Source organism: Chelonoidis abingdonii, chromosome 2, assembly GCF_003597395.2.
Source record: "Chelonoidis abingdonii isolate Lonesome George chromosome 2, CheloAbing_2.0, whole genome shotgun sequence".
NCBI classification, from domain to species: domain Eukaryota; kingdom Metazoa; phylum Chordata; order Testudines; family Testudinidae; genus Chelonoidis; species Chelonoidis abingdonii.
Window position 1 is genome coordinate 39,624,777 of NC_133770.1, and position 12,039 is coordinate 39,636,815.

At 41.3% G+C, this 12,039-nt stretch overlaps 1 protein-coding gene across 1 annotated transcript in view; it reads left to right on the forward strand.

Annotated features, from left to right (window-relative positions):
- Positions 1-12,039, forward strand: part of DNAJC1 (DnaJ heat shock protein family (Hsp40) member C1) — a 115,942-nt gene that overhangs the window by 43,263 nt on the left and 60,640 nt on the right. The window lies entirely within an intron of this gene.

Below are 12,039 nucleotides of genomic sequence, written 5' to 3' on the forward strand. Positions count from 1 at the left end.
CCGTGTGTGGAAGTGGTGCAATACCCTCTGTATCCTTGTGACAAGGTGCTGGGCAGAGGGTTGCTGATTCAGCCTTCTGTCATACCAACTGCCATTTAGGGGATAGATTAGAGCTGGCTGGAGATAACCTGTCCCTAATTGGGGAGGCAGCAACAGCTGCTGCCTAATTAACCTGGGGGTGAATAAAAGCCTCAGGGGAAGGAAGCAAAAGGAGAAACAGAAAGAAAGGGAAAAGACAAGGAATGGAAGCAGGGAGGTAGCTCTTCTCTCCCTCCTGCCTATACACGGCGAAGGGCCAACTGTACATGATGAAACAGTGGTGGGAACAAGCCTGTAAATAAACTCCACCAGTGGATACTAGTCCCAGGATCTCAGAGTAACTTTGTGGACTTAGCAGAGGCAGGAGCAAGGGAGCCCTGCCCCAAACTGCTACAATCCTATTGTCAGCGGCCTGTCTTCCAAATGTAATTGCTGATGCTCTGAGCAGGAACTTCGTGACTGACCCATGAATAGAGTTGTACAACACAGTAATCGCAGACATTTTTGGTCGCTGGGGGACCCGGTCAGGAATCTCTTTGCCTCTCATACCAACATGCAGTGCATCCAGTACTGTTCCAGGGAGGGCTCTGCCCATTAATAGGGTGACACCTTGGTTGTCAACTGGTCAGACTGAATCAATTATGCCTTCCCTCCCTTAACACGCCTGCCTAGATCCTTCACAAACTCTGACGAGAGAAGACAACTGCCATCCTGATTGCTCTATTCTGGCCTCTCCAGGTCTAGTTTCCTCCTCTACTTTTCATGTTGAAGCATCCTCCACTCCTGCTTCCAGTGTTCCCAGAAGTGCTCATAAAACATGACAGATTCAGGCACCCAGATCCACGGACACTTTACCCAAGAGCTTGGTGAGCTTGGTTTTTGGATGAACACCTCCATTAGCATGGGAATGTTTGTCGGCAGTGTGAGATGTCCTCTTGAGTAGCAGGAAGGACTCCATGAGGAGATCCTACCAAGCCAAATGGACATGTTTCATTTCCTGGGCCAAGCAGAAAGGTCTTGCCCCTGAGGCTGTGGGCATCCTGATGCTCTTAGACTGTTTCTTGTCTAGGAAGTCTTCAAGGCTCACTCTTAGCTCCGTGAAGGAGCACATAGTGGCTATCTGTGCTGTCTACCCTCCTGTGGAGGGGCATTTGGTTTTCACTCACCTTTTGCCCAATTCTGGAAGGGTCTTGTATGCAAATATCCTCTTGTTCAGCCTATCGCTCCTCAGTGCGACATCAACCTAGCCCTTACAGCATTGATGAGCTCCCTCTTTGAACCGCTGGACTCCTGCTCCCTTTCTCTTATTTCCATAAAGGTCACATTTCTGATTATCTCTGCAAGAAAGGTTGATGAACCGGGGGCCATGATAGCAAATCCCCCTTTACCACATTCCATAAGGACAAAGTCTCACTGTACTTGCATCCCAGATTTCTACCGAAAGTGGTTTCCATTTCCATCTCAACCAACCCATACATCTGCCCACCTTCTTTCCAAAACCGCACACCTCAAAGGAGGAATGGTGGTTTCACACCCTTGATGTACAATGGGCCCTGGCCTTTTACCTACAAAGGACAAGGCCATTTCAGAAATCTACTAGACTATTTGTTGCCATAGCAGAGAGAATTAAGGGGCAGGCCCTCTCCACCCAGAGAATGTCAAAATGGATCTCAGGGTGCATTATGCTTTGCTATCAGTTGTTGGGGCGGTCCCCACCAGGTGGGATACGGGCCTATTCCACAAGCGTGCAAGCAGCATCTGTGTCTGTGTTCCACAATGTGCCATTTACGGACATATGTAAGGTGGCTACGTGGAGTTCAGTACACACCTTTTCTTCCCTTTGTGCCCTGGTGCAAGACTTTGCTACAGATGCCTCATTTGGGGCAGCTGTCCTCCGTTCCATGGTTCCAGCATCATCCTCGCACCCTCCTCCTATCTAGGTACTGCTTGTTAATCACCCTCAGGGGAATACAATAGAAACCATCACTCGAAGAAGAGGAGATTACTTACCTGTAACTGGAGGAGGTCCCTATCTGTATTCCAATCTTGTCATACTTCTCTGCTGCAGATCTGCTCCACCATTTATCACCTCAGGTGAAATCATGAGGTGGTACAAGGGCACATGCATGGACCGACGGACACTACTACTTTGAAAAGCTCTAGGTGCCTGGCCCATGCGCATAATCCTCAGTGGAATACAGATAGGAACCGCACATCTGGAAGAACCTCCAGTTACAGGTTAGTAGCCTCCTCTTTCCAAACAGAAGAGGAGGCCAAAAGTGATGAATACAATGTTACAAACCATTTATTTCATATTTCAGTGTATAACTATTACAGATCCCGTATATTCCATGAAATCAGGGCCATAGCGGGTATACCTTTTAGCTAATGGTTCTTAAACTGTCTAATAAGGAAAGATCTATTTCACATGCTAATTTAGATGCTTAATTTTTTTCCTTGACTATTTTAATGTAACTAGTTTGGATAACATCTGAAATCTAAACTGATTATTTCAAGATGTTCCTTAGCAATCAACTGTTTATTCCCCATATTGATGGTATTCATTTTTATGTATTTAAAACAAGCAACTGCTAGCCTTTATATAAATAAAAATGATGGATCCTTTTTTAGAATGTGGTTTTGTTATATATTTATAGTGCCTTAAATTATTAAAAATATAACTGGCAGAATGCTCCCGAAGCACTCAGATTATTTTACAGAATGTTTTCTATTGCTCAAACTTGCATGTATTTTTTTGTATATAGCTATATTTCAGGAAAAAGGCTTCAGAGTTTTTATAAGCAGGTTATATATAACACTATCTTACAACTGGACATATAGTGGGAGTTGCTGATAGAAGTAAAACTGCACAGTTTACTTGAGATGTCTGTAAAGACACACTCAAAGAGATTCTGAGGCTATGATAAATAGAGGAGAGCGTATCTTGAGTGGTTAGTGAGAGCTGAAGCCTGAGATGCATTGTCTTGTTCCATTTTTTTTAAATGAGCACAAACCTCCTGCATGATAAATATGTTTTAAAATATTGTTCAACTGTTTTGTCCTCATCCATCCAAGGAAAAATATTTTCATTAATTTCCATATTTTTTATAATTTTCATGACATAAATAAATCAACCATAGAGCATGTCCAAATCCAAAATAAAAATTGCATATAGAAGTATCTGGTTCCATTGTATTTTTTCCCTCTGCTTAATATGTGTTTGGCACTGGGAATGTAGGCAGGATACAGTTATGTTTATAAAATATAATATATGTAAGTGTGTATGTATAGAATTAAGGCAGATCAGGTACCCAAGCTTCAATAAATAATTTTCTTTGTTAAACTACTGAGAAGTATATCGCTTGTATCAACTTGTGCGAGGTGAAGCTTGTTTGCATATCAATAAAATAGCTCTTTTTACCAAATATAATTGTTTGAATCACTTACAATTTAAATGGGCTAACAGTCTTTCTGATAAGTTAGGTAGGCCATACACAGGTATCCATGACAATTTGTTTGTGCAGAGACACAAAAATACTCTTATTAGAATTGAATATTTCAATCATAAAAGTAATTAAGGTTAATATTCCTCTTCCTCAGTCTGAGTTGTCCATTCAAGAGTCAGACTTCACTATGTCCAACCTTTTGGGGGCAGAGTTCTCATCCCAGACATAACATTTTATCCTTATATGTCTCTCTGTTGCTGAGTACAGGATAGTGGCCTCAAAACCCTTTAAGATTTTTTAACATTTAATGTAAGTTCTCTTTTCTGCTTTGGGTACTAGATGTAAATCTTACATTAGGATTTTGTAGATTCCTACTGTTAACCTGCTCTCAGATGCCTGTCTTATTCTGAAATGTCTGTCATTATGATACTGCTATAAAGTTTGGATTCTCCAGGTGGGCATCTGGGAACAGTAATAGTTACAAATTTATATTACAGTATTAACCAGAGGCTCCAGTAGGAATTGGGGCTTCTTTTTGCTGAGTATGGATTGGGTCCTGTGCTGGATTAGATGCTGGAATCATTTTAGTCATGAATCCTCAGTGGGTGCCTTCTCTGCCAGTGGGGTTTCCTAATACTCTTCTGATGTGTGTTTTGCTCTGATTTCATTTTTAGTGGTTTATAATGTACTTTCTGTCTTCATGAATGTGCATGGCACAATCCGTAAACAGTTTGTTCTTCTTGGGTGAAATCTTGACCCCACAGAAGTTAATGTGAGATTTGCCGTTGTCTTCAGTGGAGCCAGGATTTGCACCCCTTGTATTATCTCCCAAACCTCAAACTTTCTCCTACCAGAATCTGGTGTTCATTTCATGTCATTTATTGTTTTAAGTCCATTGGCCTCAGAAAATAGTATTCCAGGTTCCACCTTTATATAGAATGAATTCTCTGAATCTTATTCATTTTGACATTGAGACGTCAGCAGTTCTTTGATATTTGCTTGCACTGTAAAGCAGAGATAAAGGTGGGGAAAGATGGTGCTTGATCTTTTGCAGCTGGACCAAATGTGTGTGGGCAGAAAGTCATGTTTCTCATTATTTTTTATTTTCATTTTATCCTGCAGTGTTGTAGGCATTTGGGTGTTTGAAACTGTAGGAGCATCTGGCTCAATTTTTCTAAAGCAGGGGTAGTAAAAACCATTTAAATTATCCCACGTTTCTGAGGCGGTTATATAACATGCATTTTCTTTAGCTCACTTCTCTTCAGACTCCACCCACACCATAAGAAATAGTTTAAATGGTTTTATTTAGTTTATATTTTGGTGTATGCAGAGTTCATTGTTAGATGCAGGAATTAAGACACTGGCTACCTTTTCCAGTTATTGGACTGTAGGTTGTAGTTTCATTTGGGTAGTGTAGTCTTCTTGATTAAAGTGGTGTGTTTGGTTTTTCTCAGCCTTGGTTACCAGAGTGCTATATTTCATGGATATGCTATCAATAACCGAGAAACATTTTTAGTAATGACGCCTTTATTTTATAGCTCATAGTGGAACATTTATGTGGTAGGTAGTCCTTCATAGACATTTAATTAGTTGAGGTTTAATTAGTTATTCTTTGTACAACATGGTGACACAGTTTAAATAATAAATTATTATTTTTAGTTTAAAAATTGATACTGACAATTAAATCTTAGTCTTTTTATAATCTTGCATATTTTATAATTGTCAGTTACCTCACCACCTGCTCTCTTCTGCCTTGAATCTTACCACATCTGTGCTGCTTTGAAATCTGAGAATGTTTTTTCTTTAGTAGCAAATAATATGCTGCTTGTTTGAGTCAGACATCTTATTATGGATTACCTGAATACAGTTTCCAGGCTGTTAAAAAAATGTTAATTCCTTGAATGAGCTACTTCTACTTTAGCTGGATTAAGATGTTGTACAAATCAGATGTTTTAATAAATTAGGCTTTTTCTGGTTTGTTCTGCATTAATAGGCTACCTTAGGCCAACTAGCCTTGTAACGCTTTTAAAGGAAAATGTACTATGTAGAGACACAATAAAGACAGTATTTGAAAGAAGTCTACTCTTTTTATTATATATGTTCCAGTTATGCTGAGTTGACAGCACTAGAAAGAAGTCTTGTTTATTCATGGGACAGGTACCTCATGGGCAACTGCAGTACAAGCTTCCCCATGTTGCCCTGCCAGTGTGCTTCAATGCTCAAAGGGATTGCCATGGGTTGAGAAGGTAATTCAGTCTACATGCCCAATCAATCTAACGCCTCTTTCTTGAGACTGCCAAGAAAGATACCCGTTAGTGTCAGTTATGGGGTGGTCCACTAAGAGCTAGTCTATGACCACAAACACATTTCACCTAAGCTCCAAACTCGCATCAAATGGTAATGATTTCAAGTCACTACTGATCTAGGCCATATTGAATCAAGTGACCTAGAGGTGAAAAGCTCAGTATCCTATTACCAATCTCCTAAGCAATCTGGTCCCCTGGAAAAGATATTAAAAAAAAAAAAAAAAAAAAAGGCTGTGTTCTACATTAAAGTGGTATTAGCCCCCATTACATCAGAAGTCTCCTTACTATTTCCTGTAAAAGCAGCAGAGAGTCCTGTGGCACCTTATAGACTAACAGACGTTTTGGAGCATGAGCTTTCGTGGGTATCCGACGAAGTGGGTATTCACCCACGAAAGCTCATGCTCCAAAACGTCTGTTAGTCTATAAGGTGCCACAGGACTCTCTGCTGCTTTTACAGATCCAGACTAACATGGCTACTCCTCTGATACTTACTATTTCCTATCTCTTTTGTCCTATTTCATAACAGAATAGCATGATGAGACAGAAAACCTAGAAAGTCTTAATATTTAAAAATCATTGCATAATTCACAATGCATAAGTGACTTCTTGAGTAAGAAATATCTGACCTACCACCTTTTGAAAATGTAACTTTAATAAAATAGTTGGTTTTGTCCTAATCTGATACCTATTATAACAGGGGTCTTAAACATATTGACCAAGGAGACTGGATTGCTCATGCAAGGGGTTAGTGAACTGGTGCAAGCCGGAATAACCTGTCAGCACTTCTTCCTAGTTCCTCTGCTGCTTAGCTCAATGTCCTCTGTGCAGCAGAATGAAATTAACAAAATATCGAGGTCTAAGCAATAGTTTGGAGCAGTATAGGGAAGTTGCTCCTCTGCAACATGTTGCCTGTGTAGTGCGTCTGTGGTAAGTTAACAGAGTTTTACTCTCCATGGATGTCAATTTGGCATCATTCAACACTACTTAATTTACTGAAAATAAAAGTACACTAACAAAACGTTCATTAATCTTGTGTACACTGTGAATTCTTGTTCTTTCATCTTCCTTTGTCCCAGCATCTGACTCAGCAACTTTATGAACAAAGCAAACTAGAAAAAATCTAAGATTATTTCAATTATACCAACAATTACAAGTGAATATTTTTTTTTCTTGGCTTTTTGGCTAATCTCTTGTTTTCCTCTCTGGCTGTTGAAATAGTTATGGGGTCACCATGTTTTAGCAAACTAATTGTTGTTCTTGGATTTGATGTTAAATTCAACAGAATTATGTTTTCTTCTTAGATTTCTCCCTTTTGAGATTGAGCTAATATTCTTTAAAGAGTGTGGCATTAAGCAAAAACCTATAAAAGTCTTAAAGAAAATTAAATCTTGGATTGCTTCCCTCTGGTTTTAGGAGATGGTATGTTTAATTGCATAATTTAATTCTCAGTTCTCAAGTTTTCCTTGTGGGAAAACAGCTTATACCCACAAATCCAGATGAGTTGGGAGCTGTGGGTACTTATCATCACTTCTAAAAATCAGAGCATTTAATTTCAGCCCATTCTACAATGTTAAGCATACAATACTGTTAATTCACGGAGCAGATCTTTAAGTTTATACAATTGTGCAGCCTATATGACAATACTGTTTCATTTTCTTTGTTACACCTGCAGTTAGGTGTCTTCATTGTTATGACAGATGTATATCAAAGGATAAACCGCATTTGTTAATACAGAGTTAAGAAAAAATTATAAGCCTAATTATGGATTCAAAGGAAATACACTTGTCATAACCAGCAACTGTGTTAATAGTATTAATCACTAAGCAAGAATTATGGGGTTTGACAAGAAACAGGTCAAATATATTAAGAGACACTGCATAAACATTAATAACTGCCATGTAAGAGTTAAGTTTCCATATCCAATCCTTCTCTTTCCACGTCTTCTTCTGTTTCAGTTTTTTTGGCCTGTTTCTGAAGTGATTGGAAAAGTGTTAGTCTGTTTATCTTGTCTAACAAAGATCAACTTTTGTTATATAGTGCATAATCATGGTATGTTGGGAATCAAGCATGCTCAGTCCAGCTGGTGTGTAGGAGTTGTGTGGGGTGGAGCACACTCAAGTGCAGATGCCAGACACTAAAAAACCTCCAGGAACGGGGGATTGGGGAGGAGCCTCAGGTATAGGCATGAAAGGAAACTTAGGGGTATGGCTATACTGGCACTTTACAGCGCTGCAACTTTCGCGCTCAGGGGTGTGAAAAAACACCCCCCTTACCGCTGCAAGATACAGCGCTGTAAAGCCTCAGTGTAATCAGTGCCTCAGCGCTGGTAGCGCGACTCCCAGCGCTGCAAGCTACACCCGTAGAGGATGTGGTTGACGTGCAGCGCTGGGAGAGCTCTCTCCTAGCGCTGGGGCTCCAACCACACTCACACTTCAAACCGCGGGAGCGCTGCTGCAGCAGCGCTTTGAAATTTCAAGTGTAGCCATACCCTAAGTAGGGTTGGGAGTCAATGACAGGACAAGAGGGTTTATAACTACTTATGCATGCTTCCCTCTGAACCTATATTTTACTCTAGGATTCTTAAGTCTCAGTGCTACTCAGCTGTCTAACATAGAGTGTGAAACTGGCAGGCAATATGAGTGTTTCACCCTTCTCTAGTGGCTTGTCCACAAAGAGAATAGTCTACTACCACTTTTTTTTTTTTTTTTTTAAAGTATGTGATTATGTATTAAAGATCTATAATGCATACACAGAAGGGGGGCAAATCAGGGTTGCACAGGCAACTTTATTCTGGCATTTCTTAACTTTTGAGTGATTTACTTTGAAAACTATATAATTCTTTCAAGGGCCTGGTCTACACTACGCGTTGAAATCGATTTAAACAGCGTTAAATCGATTTAACGCTGTACCTGTCCATGCTACAACGCTCTTTATATCGATATAAAGAGCACTTTATATCGATATAAAGAGCACTTTATATCGATTTCTGTACTCCTCCCAGACGAGAGGAGTAGCGCTAAAATCGATATAAACATATCGGATTAGGGTTAGTGTGGACGGAAATCGACATTATTGGCCTCCGGGCGGTATCCCACAGTGCACCACTGACCGCTCTGGACAGCAATCTGAACTCGATGCAGCGGGCGGTAAACAGGAAAAGCCCCGCGAACTTTTGAATTACATTTCCTGTTTGCCGCTGGGCTCTGAGTCAGCACAGGTTGGCGATGCAGTCCCAAATCCAAAAAGAGCTCCAGCATGGACCGTACGGGAGAACTGAATCTATCGCTGTATGGGGAGACAAATCTGTTCTATCAAAGCTCCGTTACAGAACATGAAATGCCAAAGTGTTTGAAAAAAATCTCCAGGCTACACAGTTCTGCGTGACAAGCGTGAACGGAAGCCAGAGACTTCAAATGGACGCTCATGGAGGGAGGGTGTACTGAGGACTCCAGCTATCCCACAGTCCACAGCAGTCTCTGAAAGTATTTGCATTCTTGGCTGAGCTTCCCAATGTCTGTAGGTTCAAACACAGTGTCTGGCGTGGTTCAGGGAATAGCTCCTCAGTTTCTTTCCCCCCCACACCACGTGAAAGAAAAGGGAAAGAATCATTTCTTGACTTCTTCAGGTCACCCTATGTGTACTGAACTGCTGGTAGACCGCGATGCTGCAGCAGTGAAGAGCAGTATTCGCTCTCTCCCCTCTCTGGTGGCAGACGGGTGCAGTAGGACTGGTAACTGTCCTCATGAACCCCTGAGTGCTCCAGTGCTTTTTAGCTGAATATGGGGCACCTGGGTTAAAACAGGTGATTCCTGGTCACTCCCGGTAGATGGACAGAACGGCTAGTAACCGTCTTCATCATAGCAACTGGGGGCTGAGCTTCAATCAGCCCCCTCCCTTTCCTGTGTAAGAAAGATTCTGTACTGCCTGGACTGTCATAGCAGCAGCATTCTGGGCTCCTCTCCCCCACACCGTTTATTGTCCTGCCTGGACTGTCATAGCCCTGGGAGGTGCCTCTCCCTCATTTATCTCACTAACAGTCTCTGTTTCTTATTCTGCATTCTTTATAAACTTCATGACACAAATGGGGGGGGACACTGCACGGTAACCGGAAGGTTGGGGGGAGGAGGGAAGCAACGGTGGTTGTTGTTAGGGGCACCCCCTGTGAATACTGACACGGAGCAGCTGTGCTCTGATACACTGGTCCTCTAGTACACTTGCCCCCTATTCTAGGCAGGACTGACTCTATTTTTAGAAACCATAAAGGAGGGATTGACTCGGGGAGTCATTCCAATTTTGTTTTGCGCCCCGGCCGATCTCAGCCAGGGGCACTCATGAAGCAGTGACAGTACAGAGGGGAGAGGATAACTCATCTCATTGCCAGGTTTACTCCAGCAGTAGATGGTACAGAACGACTGGTAACCATCTCTTGCTTCATGCAAAGCAAATGATGCTGCTGTGTAGCGCTGGAGTATCGTCTCTGTCCGCCGGCATCCAGTACACATACGTGCCGGAAAAAAAAAAAAAAAGTGTGAACGGGCTCATGGTTGCCATGCTATGGCATCTGCCAGGGCAATCTGGGGAAAAAACGGCCGCGAACGGATTGTCAGCTGTTGTTTTCCCGGAGGGAAGGAATGACTGATGACATTTATCCAGAACCACCTGCGACAATGATTCAACCCAGAATTCCAAGGGGCGGGGAGACTCTGGGAACTATGGATAGCTACGGAATAGCTATCCACAATGCAACGCTCAGAAATTGATGCTAGCCTCGGACCATGGACGCACAACGCCGAATTACTGTGCCTAGTGTGGCAGCGTGAAATCGAATTTATAATATCAGTTTTATGAAACCGATTTTAGCTAATTCGATATTATCGCGTAGTGTAGACGTGGCCAAAGTGTTTTTTCTGAAATTGTATTTAGTCTTATCAGTTCTTGGTTTGTACAGTGAGGAAGTGTGGCAGGTCTCATTCATTTTCTATGGCATACTATACATGTGCTATATTGTCAAATTTCACCTTTTGCACTGTAGTGTCTCAGCTAAGTCAGTATCCCAGAAAATGTGATTGTTTTACTTGACTTTGATGTTGAAGGAGCAAGTGCTGTAATACAGTTTCTCATCAAACTTAAATGTGTGTTGTGTTAGTGTGCACTTTCTTCCAGAGTGACCTAGCAGGACTTGGGCCAGGATAAATAAACTTGGATCCTTGATATATACTTTTTGTTCTGTGCAGCCTTCATCCCTTCTTTAGCCCAAGTATCAATTTAACGTCGGTCCACTTGCCTGATCTCTGCCTCTTAGGAGAATCCTGTACCTGTACATATAGAGACCAGATTGTGTTACTGTCAGAATTTAACAAAGATGTTATAAAATTTTCTGCGTATGTGGCAGTATCTGTTACATCTTTGTCTTCTGAGAATTCTCACATTGTGTTGTGAATTTTCATTTACAAATTTTTGGTTCTCAAGAGGCAGGCCTGTTGATTTTCTGTGAATGGGTCATGTCCTCCCTGACCAGTTAGCTGGAGCCATCTACCCACTAACATTTTCCAGAAGTTTTTGCCTCCACTAAAGAGAGAGGCAGGTAGTTCAGGAGCTCCTTATAATGTCTCCAATATGCCTTCATTTTCAGTAGAGAAACCCTTTTTTTTTCTCTCCAACTATCTCATCTAATCCTCACTTCCCCGCTGTTCCTTCTTCTGTTCTCTTCACCCACAGGAGAGAATCAGTAAATATGCCATTCTTAGGGGGAAAAAATTGATAGCTGAGACAACTTTACTCTCTACTCATTCTCAACAAATTATTTGTATTGGGCTCTTATGTACTGCTGATATTTTGCAAATGCACTAATTTGTCTCCAGAGCCTAAATGTCCACATTACCCTCCATATTTTCCATCTTCTTGTTCAGATCTCCTTTTTGGTGATGAAATGTTTGCTACCTTCTGATCTAAAGATGTTAAAGGGTTTTATATTTTAGAGAGAGAAGATGGATGAGGTATTGTCTTTTATTGGACCAACTTCTATTGGTGAAAAAGACAAGAGCCCTTCGTAGGTCTTGTATTGTGACATTATTTGTAATTATAGTCTAACATTTCTCAAGTATTTCTCCTCGGAATTGAATCTTGTCACAAAGGTAGCAAGATGACAAACAGATGTGTGCAAGACTGATGTGCAAGCCTGGAAGTTTCCCTTTCTGGTGTTACATTTCCTGTAAGGCACAACTAAGTACAAATATATGTTTCGAGGC